The sequence below is a fragment of the Tachypleus tridentatus genome, chromosome 1, assembly GCF_004210375.1.
Source record: "Tachypleus tridentatus isolate NWPU-2018 chromosome 1, ASM421037v1, whole genome shotgun sequence".
In the NCBI taxonomy this organism is placed as follows: domain Eukaryota; kingdom Metazoa; phylum Arthropoda; class Merostomata; order Xiphosura; family Limulidae; genus Tachypleus; species Tachypleus tridentatus.
The window spans coordinates 15,731,560-15,755,036 of NC_134825.1; the positions used below are offsets into that span (position 1 = coordinate 15,731,560).

At 34.8% G+C, this 23,477-nt stretch overlaps 2 non-coding genes across 2 annotated transcripts; both read left to right on the forward strand.

Annotated features, from left to right (window-relative positions):
• The first annotated feature begins 616 nt into the window (after positions 1–616).
• TRNAR-ACG (transfer RNA arginine (anticodon ACG)) lies at positions 617–689 on the forward strand. The gene has a single exon. It is a non-coding gene; the product is annotated as a tRNA-Arg (tRNA).
• A 10,514-nt stretch (positions 690–11,203) lies between these two features.
• TRNAR-ACG (transfer RNA arginine (anticodon ACG)) lies at positions 11,204–11,276 on the forward strand. Its single transcript has one exon. It is a non-coding gene; the product is annotated as a tRNA-Arg (tRNA).
• The last annotated feature ends 12,201 nt before the right edge of the window (positions 11,277–23,477 follow it).

Genomic DNA, 23,477 nt, shown 5'->3' on the forward strand with positions numbered 1-23,477 from the left:
TTATCATTTTATCTGTTGTGTTGATTATTCTATTTAGAAACGATAATCGATAATAATTAGGAAACATAACAGATGCTAATTAAGAACAACAATAATAATTAGGTGGACAATAATTACGAAGAGCAATAGATAATAATTAGAAACATCAGCGAATAATAATTAAAACCAACAATGGATAATAAATAGGACCGTCAATGGAAAATAATTAAAAACAACAACTGTTAATAATTAGGAACAACAAGGCATTTCTTTTTTTTTACCGAGGGTTAGATCCGCTAATTACAGGAGATTTAACAAGGAAACTTCTAGAGTGGTATTTATTTGAATGCTATTCTAGTTGTGTGCCAATTAATGTGACTGGATAAACTTAATAAAATTGAAACAATTTCTTATTACCAACAAACAAAAAAGTAACGTATATTTTGTGTAAACAAAAATTCATTTTCTACTGGGTTGTTATTAGGTCTGTAACCTCCTTTATTTCAATATAGATCTTTACAGAACTAATACACGACTAGCTTAAATTATCTTTAATTGAAGAACTCGAAGTAGAAATGAACCAAGAAATCATATTTGAATTAAACAGATAAATTTAGTTTCTGTGTTTAATCAGAGCGGGCCAGTGGCGCAATGGATAACGCGTCTGACTACGGATCAGAAGATTCCAGGTTCGAATCCTGGCTGGCTCGATTAAGCGTTACAATTTTGGGTCCGGCATGGCCAAGCGTGTTAAGGCGTGCGACTAGTGATCTGAGGTTCGAGGGTTCGCATCCTGGTCGCGCCAAACATACTCGCCGTTTCAGCCGTGGGAGCGTTATAATGTGACGGTCAATCCCACTATTTGTGCTAAAAGGGTAGCCCAATAGTTGGCGGTGGGTGGTGATGACTAGTTGCCTTCCGTCTAGTCTAACACTGCTAAATTAGGGACGGCTAGCGCATATAGTTTTCGTGTCGCATTGCGCGAAATTCGAAACACAAACAAACTGTATATTGCAAAACAACACTAGTATACTGCTTTATAAAGGACAGTTTTATATTCTTGAATACGGTAACATCATTGCACGTGAGCAGCGTAACTGCAATTTCCATAACATTAGCCAGGCACTACTGACTGGCCAATATACTAAAAGTAACATGTATATTGTTATGATATTTAGATTAAGCATTTCTGTTTTTATGTCGTCACATGTAGTTTTCCTAGGAACAACAACATAATTTATATTTATTCCCAATTTTTTATGCAGGTTACGAAGTCTGTCAAATTGAACCAACCCGTATGAAGATAAAGTAGTGAAAATAACAGATAAATATAAAGTTTGTTTGATAAAAACGACGTTCATAATTACCTGGGGATTATAAAGATTTTGTACGTAAAATCTGAAAATGTTCTGATCCTTAAAAATATTTTTAATCTTAAAATCAAAATTATTTTGCATGTTGAACAGTCAACATCCTGGTAACGAAAAAAATTAAAGAAAATCTTTAATTAAAAGATCTTAATATATTTAATTGAAAATGGGATATTTTGTTTTCAAAGCTCGGCAGTGTGTACCAATAAACTGTCAAATATTGCAAAGATATGCTTACATTATCAAAAAATTATAGTATAATTACTTTTATGGTTACGAGCTGAGTAAATTTCACCCAACCTTTACTGGAAGGGCTATCTGCAAAATTACCACCATCTGTACCTAATGAGTGGATCTTCAAGAATTCAAAATATGAACACAGAGTACTGATCAATTCTTTCTTTCAGTTTGTTGAATGCTTATCCAGAATCAAGATACGAATAAATGTTATTTGGGTTTTCAAGTAATTTGCGTGGAGGATTTAACAGAATGATCATAGTAAGAGCATGTTATAAGAAATCCACTTATCTTCCACAGGTTCACATAGACTGTGAAGCTGTTTGAAACTATATGTTCTCAAGACGGTTTGTATGGGTATTAAATCTTTAATTAAAATAAAGTACACAACAATGTTTTGACCTTCTTAGGTCATCTTCGCAAGCAAGCTAATCAAACCTATATAGAATTCGCCCACGAAAACTATGTTTATTTTGATCGATGGTATAACTCTAAGCATATTGGTAACAGTTTTGAAAAACTAAGACAGTTATATCTAATTGACATAACCTAACATCCAACTGCACCGCCCCCTACAATCCTGTACCCGTTTATACTCTCATCCCTAAGACATATGTCCAGCAATGGTCACTTGCAAATTCTCTCTTTCTTAACCTGAAGATGACCTAGGAAGGTCGAAACGTTGTTCTCTCCTTCTCAGTAAATGTTTTAATACCCATACCAGCAGTTCTGAGATGCATTTTTATTTCAAGTGGATTTCTCGTCATCAAGATCTATAGATAGATTTTAGTGTATCACTTGGTTTCTATGTCAGATAAAGCTATAGATGTATGTTTGTCTATCACTTATTTTCCGAGGTCGGACAGACCTACAGTTGGAAGTTTGTGTATCGATTCTTTCTCTACATCAGAGAAATCTATGTTTGCTTGTCACTTGTATTTCTATGCCAGAGTAAATTATACTTGCATATTTGTTTATCAGATGAAATTTTGTGTATCTCTTATTTTATTTACGTCAGACAGATCCACCCTTGGATGTTGGTGTATCACTTGTTTTATATATCAGACAAACCTATAGTTGTATGCTTGTGTATGACTTCTTTTCCTGTGTTTGACAAATCTGTTTTTACATGTATGTCCATCACTTATTTTTCTAATTGAGACATATTCATACTTAGATATTTGTGTATTTCTTTTCTATGCCAGACATACTCATACTTGGACGTGTGTGTAACACTTGGCTTTCCATGTCAGACAGCCCTATAGCTGGATATTTGAGTTTCACTTGTTTATCTACTTCGAAGAGACCTATTCATGGATGTTCGTGTGTCAGTTCTTTTTATGTCATACAGATCTATACTTAACTATCATACAGACCTAAGGTTGGATGTTTGTGCATCACTTACTTTTCTATGTCTTAAGGACCTATAGTTGGATGTGTATGTATCACTTTTTTTTCTATATCAGACAAACCTATAGTTTTATATTTGTGTTTCACTTGTTTTTCTATGTCATGGAGAGCTATAGTTGTTTGTCTGTATATCATTATTATTTATATTAGACAGTCCTCCTGTTATATGTGAATGTGTCACTAATTTTTTTTCTATGCAGACAGACCCATACTAGATGGTTTTGTATCACTTCTCTTTGTATGTCAGACAGCTGTATAGTTGGATAATTGAGTACCAGTTATTTCTATGTGTAAGACAGATTCATACTTGTGTATCGCTTGTTTTTTATATCAGACATATCCACATTCAATTTTAAAAGACAACAATAATAATATAATTATAATACGTTCCTCACGTCAGACAATCACGTAGGTTCATCAAATTTTGATTTAAATGATGAAAATACCATGACCAGGGCGCATTCGAAAGATGGAACTTTTTTCTACAGAGCCAAACTGGGAATCGTAATATTATAATAAAAATAGTATTATATTATATCTTCTTGGTATTTTTTATTGGGAATGGTTTTCGCTCGATTGTAAGTGCAGAGCTCAGAAAAAAAGTAAAACTTAATTATTTAATTTTAGCAATAATCGATATATTTTTATATCACTTTACTGTTTCGGGAGGAAACGTAATAGAACACTTTTGTACTCCTAGAAGAAATAAGTAGAAAATAATATTATTTATTACCGAAGGCTATTAGATAAATAATTATAATAGTTATAAAAAAGCCATATATATATACACACAACAAAAAGTCATTTGAAAGACGTGAGGAAACTCTGAAAATTATAAAGCTTCACGACATATCACAAATATAAACACAACTACATGTACAGCAGCTGCTACTTCCGTTTCATGTGCAGAAGACGATTGTATTGCATGTAAAGTGTATTAAAATCTGTGGTTGTTTTTATCGGTTGAATATTTTATGAAAGTAAAAAAGATAAAATGTCGAATATATATTTTATAATGTTATTTACACTACGTAGTTAGCTTCTTTCATACATACCTCAGTATGATTTATTTACACTACCTAGTCACACATACCTCAGTATGATTTATTTACACTACGTACTCGTACATATCTCAGTATGATTTATTTACACTACGTAGTCACACTTGCCTCAGTATGATTTATTCTCCCTTTTATGATTAATTTCGGATATCTTTTATAATATGTGTCAGAAAACATGCGTATGCAATTCAAAAAGTAACAATATGGATTGTCAACAAAGAGTTCTCAGATCTTAAGTCACGTGGTTCTTTAAAAGTCACGGTTGATTATATTTTGCGTCAGTCATACATGCGTGCATATCTGTTCCAATGTTTAAAGATACGGCATCAAATGCATATAGTAACAAGATTCTGAATGCAACTTCTATACAATTCTTGGGGTTTGGAGCAAAAGAATGTAGAGAGGGTAATTTTGACATCTCCCTGTGTTCCAAGCTATTTTCCATGGAGATAGTTCTGCAAGCTTCGGAAAAAATGATAATCTGATAGAGCAAGGTCTGGAAAAAAAGGAGAATGTGGAAGTCTTTTTTCCAGTTTAGCTCTTAATCTTTGAAGATGTAATCCTTGCTGGATGGGGCCGTGCTTTATCCTGATGTAACACAACATCTTTACGAGTGATAACAGGCCTTTTTTCTTTCAGTGCAACATTGAAGCGCTCTAACTCTCGAAAGCAAAAGTCTGATGTAATCGTTACATTAAGTAGCAACAACTCAAAGTGGATCACAGATCAACAATATCCCACTAAACGCTTAACAAGACTTTCCTAGGGTGGAGGCTCAGTTTGGGCTGTGCTTTAGCCAGTTTACCTGCGGCGCTTAACATTTTTTTTATAAAATATCCATTTTTATCTCCAGTCACTAACCTGTCCAAGAAAGGTGAGTCACGTTCACGAGAGTGCTGAGAAGTGCAAATGTCCGCTCTTGCTTTAAGGCTTGGTTTTGTCAAGTCATGGGAGACTCATTTTCCAAACGGTTGGAGATGACGGTGAACTGTTGAACGGGTTGAATTAAGCTTCCATGCTAGTTCTTAAACTGTCACAGCACAATCTTCATCAAGTGCAGCCAGCAGCAAGTCATCATTAAACTCAACAGGACGACCTGCATGTGACACATCAGTTAAGCTGCAGTCACCTGAAGTGAACTTATGAAATTACCTTGGACGTTTACTTTCATTGAAAGACACCGAATCATAAACACCTTGAATGCTTCATGTAGTTTCTGCTGTACTATTGCCTCTTCTAAACTCATAAAGTATTATATGCCTAATGTGCTCCTCATACACATCCATCTTCATAAGGGTTTATTTGGTTAATGATCTGAAAAAAGTGGAGTTGGATTAGTTTCTTTCTGTTTGATATGTTTTGAATTTCGCGCAATGCTATACAGGGGTTGTCTGCGCTAGCCATCCCTAATTTAACAGTATAAGACTAGAGGAAAGGCAGCTAGTTATCACAACCCACCGCCAACTCTTGGGCTACTCTTTGCCAATGAACAGTGGGATTGACCGTAACATTATAACGCTCCCATGGCTGAAAGAGCGAGCATTCAAACACACGACTCTCGAATTACGAGTCGAGTGCCTTAACCACTTGGCCATGCCGGGCCCATATATGATGTAAATGAGCCTAAGTATGACTCATCTCTAAATATGTACTATAAGTCAAGTAAATATGTCACCTATTGCTATAAGTATCTAATTCATCATATTGTAGTTTTATCATATAGCGTATTAAAATGGTATTTACGTAAATACGCATAAAATAATCCAACAACATGAAGAACATTGGGTATGTGGACTATTTGTATAACGAGTGTGTCCTAGTATAAATAATGAACGTTCCAACAAGTACATGGCCCTGATCTTTAGAGATTTTGATTTCACATTAGTGAACATTTACGAAACTGTTCCCCTCTTTTATGTTGTGTTTCACATTTAATAGTGGCCTCAAACATAAAATATTAATGACACAATAAATGCGGGAGGAAGATGTCAGGGTTGTACCTGACCCTCCTAGGTTCACTCAAAGGACCTAAATAGTGATAAATAGAAAGAGCGAATATATTTATATTATGCACAGAGCAAATTCACATATCACTGCACAAAGTAGCAGTAGAAGAACGTATGGAGCATGATTAGAAGTGTGATCTAATAATACTGGTAAATCATCTGTTCCAAATAAATAATGTTAATGAAAGCGAAGCAGGAAGAATAAATAAAGCTGATAAGTGTGGGAGGGGGTAACAGAGAGAAAGGTCATAGGATGTCAGAAGTGAAGTTAATAAATAAAGCTGATAAGTGAGGGGTTAACAGAGAGAATGGTCATAGGATGTCAGAAGTGAAGTTAATAAATAAAGCTGATAAGAGAGGGGTTAACAGAGAAAGGTCATAGGATGTCAGAAGTGAAGTTAATAAATAAAGCTGATAAGTGAGGGTTAACAGAGAGAATGGTCATAGGATGTCAGAAGTGAAGTTAATAAATAAAGCTGATATGTGAGGGGTTAACAGAGAAAAGGTCATAGGATGTCAAAGTGAAGTTACACAAGAAAAATTTTTACAAACCAAGTGAAGAGATTGTACCTGAAGTATAAGTAACACATCATTCTTCGCGTTCACATAAACAACAGTCTGTTAGTTTATATCTTAGAGCTCAGGTTGGAGATCAGTGAGATGTTTGTCATCTGAAAACTGTACTGAAACTAATAAATTCAGATTAAGATTTAATATGTGTCATCTGTGGTCACGAAATCTGTCTCACCATTGTAGAGCAAGTTACAAAGGCTACAAACTATATACTATATAACATATCCTGATAAACATATTTCTAAAGTAAAATCTAGAAGGTGTTAACTGTGTCTAAACCAGTAACAGATTCTTCAGTTAAAACACCCTTAGTGTCAGTATCAGTTTGAAGAATGTGAAAGTTCCTCCCGTAATCTTAGTGGTTTGAGTTAAAATGAGTTTATTACGTCCTATCTCTTGTGACAACGTCTCAAGAAGTTTATGACTAGCTTTAAAGAAAGCTTTTCGTAAGATTCGATTAGGAAGAAGGCAATCATTCCATCAGATAAAATCATCATCATTACTGCAGATTGCGACGTAAACTCAAAACTGTAAGTAAGGAATTGAACATAAAATGTGGTGGGTGAAACAAACCAAGATTTAAAAAAAAGACAGTCCATATGATTATAGAGAACAAGGGAAGCCATTTCGTCTAGCATGGAAAAGCAACTTGATACCACAGAAATGTGATTTTGCAGAAGAATGGTACTTGTTCCGTGGGTAGACCATATAACCAATGAGGAAGTACAAAGAAGATCAGAGACAGAGGAAATTGATTATAACCACCAGAGAAAGACAACTGAGTTTCCTGGGACATATAATGAGAAAGGAAGAAATTGAAAATATGATTATTACTGTAAAATTAGAGAGTGAAGTGGTCGAGGAAGATCAGGGTTAAATTGCATCAGAAACACAAGGATATCAATGGATGCCAGTATTAAACTACATCAGTGACACGAGGATATAGATGGATATCAGTATTAAACTACATCAGTAACACGAGGAAATGGATGGATGTCAGTGTTAAACTACCTCAATAACACAAGCAAATGGATGGATGTCAGTGTAAAACTATACCAGTAACACAAAAAAATGGATGGATGCCATTGTTAAGCTACATCTGTAACACAGGAAAATGGATGTCAGTGTGGCTGAACTTTTGAAACCTACAAGAAAGATGAACATATGAAGAAATATAATCGTCAACATTTGCACTGGACGTAATACCAAGAGACACAGACTGAACAGATTGTTATTTTCAATAACGATCTGCCGCCAGCTGAAAGTTAAAGAAGGGTTGAACAGGCTGAAACATAATTAAAAATAATAAAGCTGCCAAATTGAGTCCTGTCACGAATAAAGTTTCCGGGAATGATGTCAATATACCTTCTGTACAAATAGGGAACATTTCTTAAAACAAAAATCCAAATTATTAAACAAACAGTTTGTATACGAATATTCCATTCTGGTTCCCATAGCAACATAGAGTAATTGTCATTAAACTTAAATATATTTAGAATCAGTACAAGTTGTAAAATTTTATCAGTGGAAGGTAGGAGTATAACTCGTCCATCAAGAAAAAACTTGAGAGGTTTTAAGCCTTCAATGTAAAGATTGAATATGTAAAGAGATATTACATTACCCATGAAGATTATGAACAATTTGTAGGAACCTTAATTTATGTACGATAAGATAAAGAATGTTATCAATAAAATTAGAAATCAGTTTTGTGGAACACTTGTACACAAACATGATGAGCCTTCCTGAAATCTCAGGGTTATGGATCTTGGGTAGTACGAAAAAGATAGACATTCTAGGATCTTATAAACTAAAGTTACGCCCTTCGTCGGTTAGTCTGTTTATGGTGTCGGCTCTTTGAGTTTGCGTACAACGGTGAATTCCATCACATGTAAAATTAGGTGTCGGATAGATGTCTCCAGTTCATCTATGTACAGTTCATAACTCCAAACTACATTAGCGTCTCCTTCGTTAGTAATTGTAATAGCAATGTGAAATCGTGGGTTACATATAGTTTGATGTTCCTTCAGCTCAAGCTATCGTAAAGAAGTAATAAATATCGGCTAATCTGTTCCATCAACATCAGACAACTTAGAATAATTATTCACAGTTGAACTAATTTGTGCACTTAATAAAACTCATGGAACCCATTTGTATTGGCTGTCGTTTGGTATAATGCTACACACTATATTACATGTACTCTGCCCACCATGGGGACCAAAACCTTTAACTTAATGCTGAGCCACTTGGAGGTGGACAAGAAGCAGATAAAATAAGTCGAGTCTTGTGTAAAATTAAAAGGTAAACGTGAAAAGTTCATAAGGTGTTTAATGACAATGATATATCTTAGAAAGTTAGAATATTCGCAAGTGTGGCAAATGCCACACAATAGTACCGTAAAATTGAGTATTCATGACAAGATCTTAAATTAACGAGAGGTAAAACCAATGATTTTAATACATTAACTCGATTCACTATAACCCTAAATAATTACCAAAATAAGTAAAGTGTGGATGTAGATTTTGAAAGGTCACAATATTCTGTAAACTTTATACAACTTTAATCAGTAACACGAATACTGTTCAATTTCCCACCAAAATAAATGATTTTTTTAAAATATAACAGAAGAAGTCTTGTTTGTTAAAATCACAGACTTTACGAGCTCTTTCTAAGAAGTATTGTAAAGGTAAGCAAATTCTAATATAACTAATTTTTTTGTTTTTTAATTTCGCACAAAGCTACACGAGAGCTATCTGCGCTAGCCTTCCCTAATTTAGCAGTGTAACACAAGGCAGCCAGTCATCAACACCCACAGCCAACTCTTGGGCTACTCTTTTACCAACGAATAGTTTGATGGATCGCAACTTTATAACGCCCCCACGGCTGAAAAGGCGAACATGTTTGGTGCGACGAGTATTCGATCCCACGACCCTCAAATTACGAGTCGCACGCCTTAACCCACTTGGCCATGCCGGACAAATATAACTAATATGCCGTACGTAGTGCATACTTAACATAACTTATCTACAATATTCGTATTTGGAAATGGAACATTCATAACTGCAAATCTGAACGTGTCCATGTTATTAAAATGTTAACTTGAATATTTGTTTTATGATCCTGATACCTAGTTTGGTTTGGTTTGTTTTGAATTTCGTGCAAAGCTACACGAGGGCTATCTGCGCTAGCCGTTCCTAATTTAACAGTGTAAGACCAGAGGGAACACAGCTAGTCATCCCCACCGACCGCCATCTTTTGGGCTACTCTTTACCAACGAATAGTGGGATTGACCGTCACATTATAATGCCCCCACGGCTGAAAGGGCAAGCATGTTTGGCGCGACGGGGATGCGAACCCGCGACCCTCAGATTACGAGTCGCACGCCTTAACACGCTTGGCCATACCGGGCCGACAAGACTTTATAAACAGAATCTGACAGCATGGAACTAACTCATTTTGGATATCAATAAGAGATGAATATCCTCTGTTAAGTGCTAAGGCTCAGCGAACCTGAATTCCCTGTGATAAAAAACAAGTACCGCGCGAAAATCAGTGTGGAACAGGAAATGAGAGTGTTGGTGTCCAATCAGATTCCAAGGTAAGCTGTGCAGTACCCAGTAGGCGCACACATCCCATTAGTAATTGTGGTTGTTTAAAAATGAAATAAAAGTATTGTTTTTACCTTCAATTTACGTGTATTATTCTTTCAGACGGCTACAACGTTTTTAGAAGATAAATAGTTACTAAGTTTTAAGTTGTTTGGACCTAACGACTTCATAAACGGAATTGTTAGGTTTTTTTTTCTTTTTGCCTAAGGTGAGACAAATTGCTGAGACACTAAGGGTGCTGTGAACCGAAACAGTTTTGGACACGCTGGTAAAAGGAATGGTGCCTAAGTTAAGTGTAGTCAAATTAACATTTTTAAGCAGAACCTAACAACAGAAAGAGTGTTTATCATTTTATCTGTTGTGTTGATTATTCTATTTAGAAACGATAATCGATAATAATTAGGAAACATAACAGATGCTAATTAAGAACAACAATAATAATTAGGTGGACAATAATTACGAAGAGCAATAGATAATAATTAGAAACATCAGCGAATAATAATTAAAACCAACAATGGATAATAAATAGGACCGTCAATGGAAAATAATTAAAACAACAACTGTTAATAATTAGGAACAACAAGGGATTTCTTTTTTTTTACCGAGGGTTAGATCCGCTAATTACAGGAGATTTAACAAGGAAACTTCTAGAGTTGGTATTTATTTGAATGCTATTCTAGTTGTGTGCTAATTAATGTGACTGGATAAACTTAATAAAATTGAAACAATTTCTTATTACCAACAAACAAAAAAGTAACGTATATTTTTGTGTAAAAAAAATTCATTTTCTACTGGGTTGTTATTAGGTCTGTAACCTCCTTTATTTTAATATAGATCTTTACAGAACTAATACATGACTAGCTTAAAGTATAATCTTTAATTGAAGAACTCGAAGTAGAAATGAACCAAGAAATCATATTTGAATTAAACAGATAAATTTAGTTTCTCTGACTAATCAAAGCGGGCCAGTGGCGCAATGGATAACGCGTCTGACTACGGATCAGAAGATTCCAGGTTCGAATCCTGGCTGGCTCGATTAAGCGTTACAATTTTGGGTCCGGCATGGCCAAGCGTGTTAAGGCGTGCGACTAGTGATCTGAGGTTCGCGGGTTCGCATCCCGGTCGCGCCAAACATACTCGCCGTTTCAGCCGTGGGAGCGTTATAATGTGACGGTCAATCCCACTATTTGTGCTAAAGGGTAGCCCAATAGTTGGCGGTGGGTGGTGATGACTAGTTGCCTTCCGTCTAGTCTAACACTGCTAAATTAGGGACGGCTAGCGCATATAGTCCTCGTGTCGCTTTGCGCGAAATTCGAAACACAAACAAACTGTATATTGCAAAACAACACTAGTATACTAAGACAGGTTGCTTTATAAAGGACAGTTTTATATTCTTGAATACGGTAACATCATTGCACGTGAGCAGCGTAACTGCAATTTCCATAACTTTAGCCAGGCACTACTGACTGGCCAATATACTAAAAGTAACATGTATATTGTTAAGATATTTAGATTAAGCATTTCTGTTTTATGTCGTCACATGTAGTTTTCCTAGGAACAACAACATAATTTATATTTATTCCCAATTTTTATGCAGGTTACGAAGTCTGTCAAATTGAACCAACCCGTATGAAGATAAAGTAGTGAAAATAACAGATAAATATAAAGTTTGTTTGATAAAACGACGTTCATAATTACCTGGGGATTATAAAGATTTTGTACGTAAAATCTGAAAATGTTTTGATCCTTAAAAATATTTTCAATCTTAAAATCAAAATTATTTTGCATGTTGAACAGTCAACATCCTGGTAACGAAAAAAATACAAGAAAATCTATAATTAAAAGATCTTAATATATAATTGAAAATGGCATATTTTGTTTTGAAAAGCTCGGCAGTGTGTACCAATAAACTGTCAAATATTGCAAAGATATGCTTACATTATCAAAAAATTATAGTATAATTACTTTTATGGATACGAGCTGAGTAAATTTCACCCAACCTTTACTGGAAGGGCTATCTGCAAAATTACCACCATCTGTACCTAATCAGTGGATCTTCAAGAATTCAAAATATGAACACAGAGTACTGATCAATTCTTTCTTTCAGTTTGTTGAATGCTTACCCAGAATCAAGATACGAATAAATGTTATTTGGGTTTTCAAGTAATTTGCGTGGAGGATTTAACAGAATGATCATAGTAAGAGCATGTTATAAGAAATCCACTTATCTTCCACAGGTTCACATAGACTGTGAAGCTGTTTGAAACTATATGTTCTCAAGACGGTTTTTATGGGTATTAAATCTTTAATTAAAATAAAATACACAACAATGTTTTGACCTTCTTAAGTCATCTTCGCAAGCAAGCTAATCAAACCTATATAGAATTCGCCCACGAAAACTATGTTTATTTTGATCGATGGTATAACTCTAAGCATATTGGTAACAGTTTTGAAAAACTAAGACAGTTATATCTAATTGACATAACCTAACATCCAACTGCACCGCCCCCTACAATCCTGTACCCGTTTATACTCTCATCCCTAAGACATATGTCCAGCAATGGTCACTTGCAAATTCTCTCTTTCTTAACCTGAAGATGACCTAGGAAGGTCGAAACGTTGTTCTCTCCTTCTCAGTAAATGTTTTAATACCCATACCAGCAGTTCTGAGATGCATTTTTATTTCAAGTGGATTTCTCGTCATCAAGATCTATAGATAGATTTTAGTGTATCACTTGGTTTCTATGTCAGATAAAGCTATAGATGTATGTTTGTCTATCACTTATTTTCCGAGGTCGGACAGACCTACAGTTGGAAGTTTGTGTATCGATTCTTTCTTTACATCAGAGAAATCCATGTTTCCTTGTCACTTGTATTTCTATGCCAGAGTAAATTATACTTGCATATTTGTTTATCAGATGATATTTTGTGTATCTCTTATTTTATTTACGTCAGACAGATCCACCCTTGGATGTTGGTGTATCACTTTTTTTATATATCAGACATACCTATAGTTGTATGCTTGTGTATGACTTCTTTTCCTGTGTTTGACAAATCTGTTTTACATGTATGTCCATCACTTATTTTTCTAATTGAGACATATTCATACTTAGATATTTGTGTATTACTTTTTTTCTATGCCAGACATACTCATACTTGGACGTGTGTGTAACACTTGGCTTTCCATGTCAGACAGACCTATAGCTGGATATTTGAGTTTCACTTGTTTATCTACTTCGAAGAGACCTATTCATGGATGTTCGTGTGTCAGTTCTTTTTTATGTCATACAGATCTCTAATTAATTATCAGACAGTTCTAAGGTTGGATGTTTGTGCATCACTTACTTTTCTATGTCTTAAGGACATATAGTTGGATGTGTATGTATCACTTTTTTTTCTATATCAGACAAACCTATAGTTTTATATTTGTGTTTCACTTGTTTTTCTATGTCATGGAGAGCTATAGTTGTTTGTCTGTATATCATTATTATTTATATTAGACAGTCCTCCTGTTATATGTGAATGTGTCATTAATTTTTTTTTCTATGCAGACAGACCCATACTAGATGGTTTTGTATCACTTCTCTTTTTTATGTCAGACATCTGTATAGTTGGATATTTGTGTACCAGTTATTTTTATGTGTATGACAGATTCATACTTGAATGTTTGTGTATCGCTTGTTATTTATATCAGACATACACACATTCAATTTTAAAAGACAACAATAATTATATAATTATAATACGTTCCTCACGTCAGACAATCATGTAGGTTCATCAAATTTTGATTTAAATGATAAAAATACCATGACCAGTGCGCATTCGAAAGATGAAACTTTTGGGAATTTTAATATTATAATAAGAATAGTATTATATTATATCTACTTGGTATTTTTATTGGGAATGGTTTTCGCTCGATTGTAAGTGCAGAGCTCAGAAAAAAGTAAAACTTAATTATTCAATTTTAGCAATAATCGATATATTTTATATTACTTTACTGTTTCGGGAGGAAACGTAATGGAACACTTTTGTACTCAAGAAGAAATAAGTAGAAAATAATATTATTTATTATCGAAGGCTGTTAGATAAATAATTATAATAATTATAAAATAGCCATATATATATACACACAACCAAAAGTCATATGAATGACGTGAGGAAATTCTGAAAATTATAAAGCTTCACGACATATCACAAATATATACACAAGAACATGTACAGCAGCTGCTACTTCCGTTTCATGTGCAGAAGACGATTGTATTACATGTCAAGTGTATTAAAATCTGTGGTTGTTTTATGGGTTGAATATTTTTATGAAAGTAAAAAAGATAAAATGTCGAATATATATTTTAAAATGTTATTTACACTACGTAGTTAGCTTCTGTCATACATACCTCAGTATGATTTATTTACACTACGTACTCACACATACCCCAGTATGATTTATTCTGCCTTTTATGATTAATTTCGGATATCGTTTATAATATGTGTTCAGAAAACACGCGTATATATTTCAAAAAGCAACAATATGGTTTGTCAACAAAGTGTTCTCAGATCTTAAGTCACATGGTTCTTTAAAAGTCACTGTTGATTATATTTTGCGTCAGTCATACGTGCGTTCATATCTGTTCCAATGTTTAAAAATAAGGCATCAAATGCATATAGTAACAAGTTTCTGAATGCAACTTCTATAAAATTCTTGGGGTTTGGAGCAAAAGAATGTAGAGAGGGTAGTTTTGACATCTCCATGTGTTCCAAGCTCTTTTCCATAGAGATAGTTCTGCAAGCTTCGGAACAAATGATAATCTAATAGAGCAAGGTCTGGAGAATAAGAAGGTTAGGAAGTTTTTTCCAGTCTAGCTCTCAATCTTTGCAGATGTAATCCTTGCTGGATGGGGCCGTGCATTATCCTGATGTAACACAACATCTTTACGAGTGATAACAGGCCTTTTTTCTTTCAGTGCAACATTGAAGCGCTCTAACTCTCGGAAGCAAAAGTCTGATGTAATCGTTACATTAAGTAGCAACAACTCAAAGTGGATCACAGATCAACAATATTCCACCAAACGCTTAACAAGACTTTCCTAGGGTGGAAGCTCAGTTTGGGCTGTGCTTTAGCCAGTTTATCTGCGGCGCTTAACATTTTTTATAAAATATCCATTTTTCATCTCCAGTCACTAACCTGTCCAAGAAAGGTGAGTGACGTTCACGAGAGTGCAGAGAAGTGCAAATGTCCACTCTTTCTCTAAAACTGGGTTTTGTCAAATCATGAAAACCCATTTTCCAAACTGTTGGAGATGAGGGTGAACTGTTGAATGGGTTGAATTAAACTTCTGTTCTAGTTCTTAAACTGTTACAGCACAATGTTCATCAATTTCAGCCAGCAGTAAGTCATCATTAAACTCAACAGGGCGACCTGCATGTGACACATCAGTTAAGCTGTAGTCACCTGATCTGAACTTCTGAAATTACCTTCAACATTTTATTTCGTTGAAAGACTCCGTATCATAAACACCTTGAATGCTTCATGTAGTTTCTGCTGTACTATTGCCTCTTCTGAACTCATAAAGTATTATATGCCTAATGTGCTCCTCATACACATCCATCTTCATGAGGGTTTATTTGGTTAATGATCTGAAACAGTGGAGTTGGATTAGTTTCTTTCTGTTTGATTTCTTTTGAATTTCGCGCAATGCTATACAGGGGTTGTCTGCGCTAGCCATCCCTAATTTAACAGTATAAGACTAGAGGGAAGGCAGCTAGTTATCTCTACCCACAGCCAACTCTTGGGCTACTCTTGTGACAATGAACAGTGCTTTTGACCGTAACATTATAACGCCCCCATGGCGAGCATTCGAACCCACGACCCTTGAATTACGAGTCGAGTGCCTTAACCACCTGGCCATGCCGGGCCCATAAATGATGTAAATGAGCCTAAGTATGACTCATCTCTAAATATGTACTATAAGTCAAGTAAATATGTCACCTATTGCTATAAGTATCTAATTCATCATATTGTAGTTTTATCATATAGAGTATTAAAAAGGTATTTACGTAAATACGCATAAAATAATCCAACAACATGAAAAACATTGGAGTATGTGGACTATTTGTATAACGAGTGTTTACTAATATAAACAATGAACGTTCTAACAAGTACATGGCCCTGATCTCTAGAGATTTTGATTTCACATTAATATGTGTAATCTGTGGTCACGAAATCTGTCTCCCCATTGTAGAGCAAGTTACAAAGGCTACAAACAATATACTATATAACAAATCCTGATTAACATATTTCTAAAGTAAAATTTAGAAGGTGTTAACTGTGTCTAAACCAGTAACAGATTTTTCAGTTAAAATACCTTTAGTGTCAGTATCAGTTTGAAGAATGAAAAAGTTCCTCCGCTAATTTTGGTGGTTTCAGTTAAAGTGAGTTTATTACGTCCTATCTCTTGTGACAACGTCTCACGAAGTTTTTGATTAGCTTTAAAGAAACCTTTTTTTTTCGTAAGTTTAGATTAGGAAGAAGGCAATCATTCCATGAGATAAAATGATCATCATTACTGCAAATGCGACGTAAACTCAAAAACTGTAAGTAAGAAATTGAGCACAAAATGTGGTCGGTGAAACAAATCAAGATTTTTAAAAAAAAACAGTCCATAAGATTATAGTGAACGATGGAAGTCATTTCGTCTAGCATGGAAAAGCATCTTGATACCACAGAAATGTGATTTTGCAGAACAATGTTACTTGTTTCGTGGGCAGACCATATAACCAATGAGGAAGTACTAAAAGATTAGAGACAGAGGAAGTTGATGATAACCACCAGAGAAAGACAACTGAGTTATCTGGGACATATAATGAGAAAGGAAGAAATTGAAAATATGATTATTACTGTAAAATTAGAGAGTAAAGTGGTCGAGGAAGATCGGGGTTAAACTGCACCAGTAACACAAGGATATCAATGGATGCCAGTATTAAACTGCATCAGTAACACCAGGATATGAATGGATGCCAGTGTTAAACTACATCAGTAACACGAGGATATAGATGGATGTCAGTGTTAAACTATATCAGTAACACGAGGATATCAATGGATGCCAGTATTAAACTACATCAGTAACACAAGGAAATTGATGTCAGTTATAAACTACATCAGTAACACGAGGAAATGAATGGATATCAGTGTTAAACTACATCAGTAACACAAGGAAATGGATGTCAGTAATAAACTACATCAGTGACACGAGGATATAGATGGATGTCAGTGTTAAACTACATCAGTAACACAGGGAAATTGATGTCAGGAATAAACTACATCAGTAACACGAGGATATAGATGGATGTCAGTGTTAAACTATTTCAGTAACACGAGGATATTAATGGATGTCAGTGTTAAACTACCTCAATAACACAAGGAAATGGATGGATGTCAGTGTTAAACTATATCAGTAACACAAAGAAATAAATGGATGTAATTGTTAAGTTACATCTGTAACACAGGAAAATGGATGTCAGTGTGGCTGAACTTTGGAAACCTACAAGAAACATGAACATATGAAGAAATATAATCGTCAACATTTGCACTGGACATAATACCTAGAGACACAAACAGAACAGTTTGTTATTTTCAATAACGATCTGCCGCCTTCTGAAAGTTAAAGAAGGGTTGAATAGGCTCAAACATAATTAATAATAATAAAGCTGTCAAATTGTGTCCTGTCACGAATAAAGTTTCCGGAAATGATATAAATATACCTTCTGTACAAAAGGGAACATTTCTTAAAAAAAAAAATCCAAATTATTAAACAAACAGTTTGTATACGAATATTCCATTCTGATTCCCATAGGAACATAGAGTAATTGTCATTAAACTTAAATATATTTAGATTCAGTAGAAGTTGTAAAATTTTATCAGTGAAAGGTACGAGTATAACTCGTCCATCAAGAAAGAACTTGAGAGGTTTTAAGCCTTTAATGTAAAGATTGAATATGTAAAGAGATATAACATTACCCGTGAAGATTATGATGAATTTGTAGGAACCCTAATTTATGTACGATAAGATAAAGAATGTTATCAATAAAATTAGAAATCAGTTTTGTGGAACACTTGTACACAAACATGATGGGTCTTCCTGAAATCTCAGGTTTATGGATCTTGGGTAGTACATAAAAGATGGACATTCTAGGATCTTATAAACTAAAGTTACGTCCTTCGTCGGTTAGTCTGTTTATGGTGTCGGCTCTTTGAGTTTGCGTACAACGGTGAATTCCATCACATGTAAAATTAGGTGTCGGATAGATGTCTCCAGCTTCAACTATGTACAGTTCATTGCTCCAAACTACATTAGCGCCTCCTTCGTCAGTAATTGTAATAGCAATGTGAAATCGTGGGTGACATATAGTTTGATGTTCCTTCAGCTCAAGCTATCGTAAAGAAGTAATAAATATCGGCTACTATGTTCCATCAACATCAGACAACTTAGAATAATTATTCACACTTGAACTAATTTATGCACTTAATAAAACTCATGGAACTATTTGTATTGGTTGTCGTTTGGTATAACGCTACACACTATATTACATGTACTCTGCTCACCATGGGGATCAAAACCTTTAACTTACTGCTGAGCCACTTGGAGGTGGACAAGAAGCAGATAAAATAAGTCGAGTCTTGTGTAAAAATCAAAAGGTAAACGTGAAAAGTTTATAATGTGTTTAATGACAATGATATATCTCAGAAAGTTAGAATATTCGCAAGTGTGTCAAATGCCACACAATAGTACCGTAAAATTGAGTATTCATGACAAGATCTAAAATTAACGAGAGGTAAAACCAATGATTGTTAATACATTAACTCGATTCACTATAACCCTAAATAATTACCAAAATAACTAAAGTGTGGATGTAGATTTTGAAAGGTCACAATATTCTGTAAACTTTATACAACTTTAATCAGTAACACAAATACTGTTCAATTTCCCACCAAAATAAATGATTTTTTAAAAAATGTAACAGAAGCAGTCTTGTTTGTTAAAAATCACAATCTTTACGAGCTCTTTCTAGGAAGTATTGTAAAGGTAAGCAAATTCTAATATAACTAATTGTTTTGTTTTGAATTTCGCACAAAGCTACACGAGAGCTACATGCGCTAGCTGTCCCTAATTTAGCAGTGTAAGACAAAGCAACCAGTCATCACCACCACAGCCAACTCTTGGGCTACTCTTTTACCAAGGAATAGTTGGATTGATCGCAACTTTATAACGCCCCACGGCTGAAAAGGCGAACATGTTTGGTGCGACGAGTATTCGATCCCACGACCCTCAAATTACGAATCGCACGCCTTAACCCACTTGGCCATGGCGGGCAAACATAACTAATATGCTGTAAGTAGTGCATACTGTAACATAACTTATCTACAATATTCCTATTTGGAAAAGGAACATTCATAACTGCAAACCTGAACGTGTCCATGTTATTAAAATGTTAACTTGAATATTTGTTTTTGATCCTGATACCTACTTTGGTGTGGTTTGTTTTGAATTTCGTGCAAAGCTACACGAGGGCTATCTGCGCTAGCCGTCCCTAATTTAGCAGTGTAAAACTAGAGGGAATACAGCTAGTCATCCCCACCGACCGCCATCTTTTGGGCTGCTCTTTACAAACGAAAAGTGGGATTGACAGTCACGTTATAACGCCCCACGGCTGAAAGGGCGAGCGTGTTTGGCCATGCCGGGCCTTGGAGATAAAGATCATCTAAATTTAAAATAAGAACCTCCCACCTCTATGAGGTGCTGAGATATTATTATGTTTAACAAATCTCATAGAGTGGCTCTGCCCTTCGCATCAATCATTTGAAAGTTCTTAACTAGTACCACCTACTACTGAGTAGCTCAAGTTTAAAACAAATGGAAGAGAATTTTCCCTCTACGTAATTCTAACAGTTGTTTATTAGTGATTTGATGGCGAATGAAAGAATTTTGTCAGAACTAGATGTGTGATTATTAAGTCGTGCCTCTGAACAGGAATAGGATTTTTCAACCCACATGTACTTCACTTGGAGACCCACTAAATTACAGGAATTTTGAGGATATTAATACTGCAATTTGATGTGTTTTTTTTTCAAAAGTTATTGCTTAGAGTTTACAAAAATTATTATTTCTACATACCCCACCCTCAAGTCTAGACAAGGCTTAATGATAGTACGAATGCACGAGTACAGAATTTCATAACACGGGTACGTACACTAAATCAATGTTTTGCACTGTATTTCTCATTTACTTTCTATGTTTTAAGAAAATATAACTAAAATTTAAACATTTATGAGTAAACAGTAATAAGTATATGTATATTTAAAGACATATTTGACGTACGCTAGCCGACATAGTATACTCTTATAGGCCATTATATAGTTAGGCCTACTGCATTTGTGTGTTTCTAATTGTCTAAAGTCTAAACTGAGGTAACATTAAAACCACATTCGAAACTTGACAACTTTAAAACAAGAGGGCAGTATTAAAATATGTGCCCAAATAACCCCATCGTACATACATGCTACGAAATTCGACAGATATCAAACAGATAAGGAGAAGTTTGTTTGTTTAGAATCAAGTACAAAACTACACAATGGCTATCTGTACTCTGCCCACCACGAGTATCGAAATTCGGTTTTAGAGGTTTAAGTCCGCAGACATATTACTGTTTTACTGGGTGTGTTTTTTGCTTATAGCAAAGCCACATCGGATTATCTGCTGATCCCACCGAGGTGAATCGAACCCCTGATTTTGCGTTGTAAATCCGGAGACATACCGCTGTACTTGCGTGATTTCGCCAGGAGGCAATGAGAAGCGGTACAGAAACACCTGCGAGGTAAATTGATTGGCGAGACTCAGAACCTACAAAGTTTATTGGAGCAGCGCAACTTTGAATCATACAATAAATGTTTTGACACATTCTAATTGCAATTTTGTTAGCCTTGGAAATTTATTTTGTAAATGTTGTATGAAATATAAACCGCTTGGTACAATATTGTGTTCTTGGAAAAATGGCAAGTACTAATAAAACTTTTTATGTTTTTCACGTGTGTTCTTGCTCTGTAGGTTGTATTACAGCATTATTTACAGTGGGTTTAACTTTAGGTGTTGAGAGTAAAATAAACACAGAAAATTCATCGGACATGTTTAACAGTTGAAACTCTCAGGGTACGAACTTTGAATCCTTTTGATTAGGGCCGGCATGGCCAGGCGTGCTAAGGTTTTCGACTGCTAATACGAGGGTCGCGGGTTCGAATCCCGGTTACACCAAACATGCTCGCTATTTCAGCCGTGTGGGCGTTATAATGTGACAGTCAATCCCACTATTCGCTGGTAAAAGAGTAACCTAAGAGTTGGCGGTGAGTGGTGATGACTAGCTGCCTAGAAGAAAGGAGACAGCTGCTCATTTTATTTCTGATATTTAGGTTTTTCTTTTCATTATATTTGATGAGTTTTCTTTAGGCTGAAGAATGAAGTAATAAACGTAATAACAGAAAAATATAAAATTTTACTAAAAAAAATTATATATTCACTTAAGAGGTTCTAGAAATTATACAAGTGAAATGTGAGATTTTTGAAATTTTAATCTCCAAATGAAATCACTTTGCTCTAGTACTAGTTAAAAAAAAGAATCGATAATTTCACGAAGAAATATTAATAAAAATACTTTGTTAAAAATCTTATTTTTGTGTGAAAACCTTGTAATGTTTAGTGAAAGTCTAGCAAATTTTCTGAAGATACACCATATATAAATTAGAAGTTACTTGTATGTCAATTAGTTATGGTTGCGTCCGATGGGACTAGGTAATGTCCGTAGAGTAAGTGTTGTACCACATTACATGTGATTTTCACATCTTGAATGACACTCTGTTGTACGTTAGGTTGGTCGTCTTTAATATATTGTGCTTCCCTCTTATCTATATCTCATCAAGATATTAAAGTTATACTTCTGAAGATTATGGACACTTATTCCTATGTAGCCTTCTAAATTGCAAAAACGTACAACTAACTTCAGTGTTGCGTATTTTGTGACTATACGACTAATAATAGAAATGACTGATGGCTCGATAACACTTAGCTAATCTTAACAAGTGGAACAACACCCCTTTTATGTAACATTCAATGTCTTAGTTTCACAAACAATAACATGTTCTTTTCGATGTTGTACTTGTAATAACAGTGCTACAGGTCTATCGTGACAGGTATGGGTCGAAGGTCATGCCATATCACGTTTGTTGACTCGCACTTAAATTTCATTGAACTATTATTTTATTAATGTATTTTAACAAGTTTGGTATCAAATTGTGGATTATAATTCGTCTTTTAGTATGATACATTAATTTATACCTTTATTTAAAAGTAAATATTAAAAAGAAATCCTACACATTAACTTCTGTGTGTCATGCTGTATGTCCAAGTACAAAGTCTGCAGTTTCTTACGAATTAGGAACTCAAATTACTGACAAGCTAGAATATCAACAAATAACCTACAATCTTCCTAGTTTGCTAAGGTATCGCTCATGTACCTATTCCAACACAGACCCTTCTACTCTCTTTCCATATTTGTAAACGCGACCTTATATACTCTTATTTCTGTTTATGATATGTGGGTAATCAATCGAAAGCGCAGAATATCCTTCAACTGTGTTTTTTCTCAGACAGTATCAATTTTTATGACGTCGTACCAGTTTTGAGAAACAAATTTTCAAACTGGTAAGTTCTTATTTTTTAGACCAAAATACAGCTTATTACAAAGTTTGATAAGTTATAATGTTTTATAAAAAAGTAAGTTTAAAATGTATTTTTAAATAGGAAAATATATGTGCATATATAGGTAGCGTATTATAACTGAAATGTGACTATATATTATAGCCTGGCATTACTAGGTAGTAAAGGCGCTCGAGTCATAATATGAGGGTCACGGATTCAAATCCTCGTCGCACCAAACATGCTCGCCCTTCAAGCCGTGAAGGCGTTATAATGTGACGTCAATCCCACTAATCGTTGGTAAAAGAATAACCTAAGAGTTGGCAATAATGGTGATGACTAGTTGCCTTGCCTCTAGTTTTACACTGCTTAATTAGGGACGGCTAGCGCATGTAGTCTTCGTGTCGCTTTGCGCGAAATTCGAAACACAAACAAACTGAAAATTGCAAAAAAACAAACAAAACCCAACAAAAACTAGTATACTAAGACAGGTTGC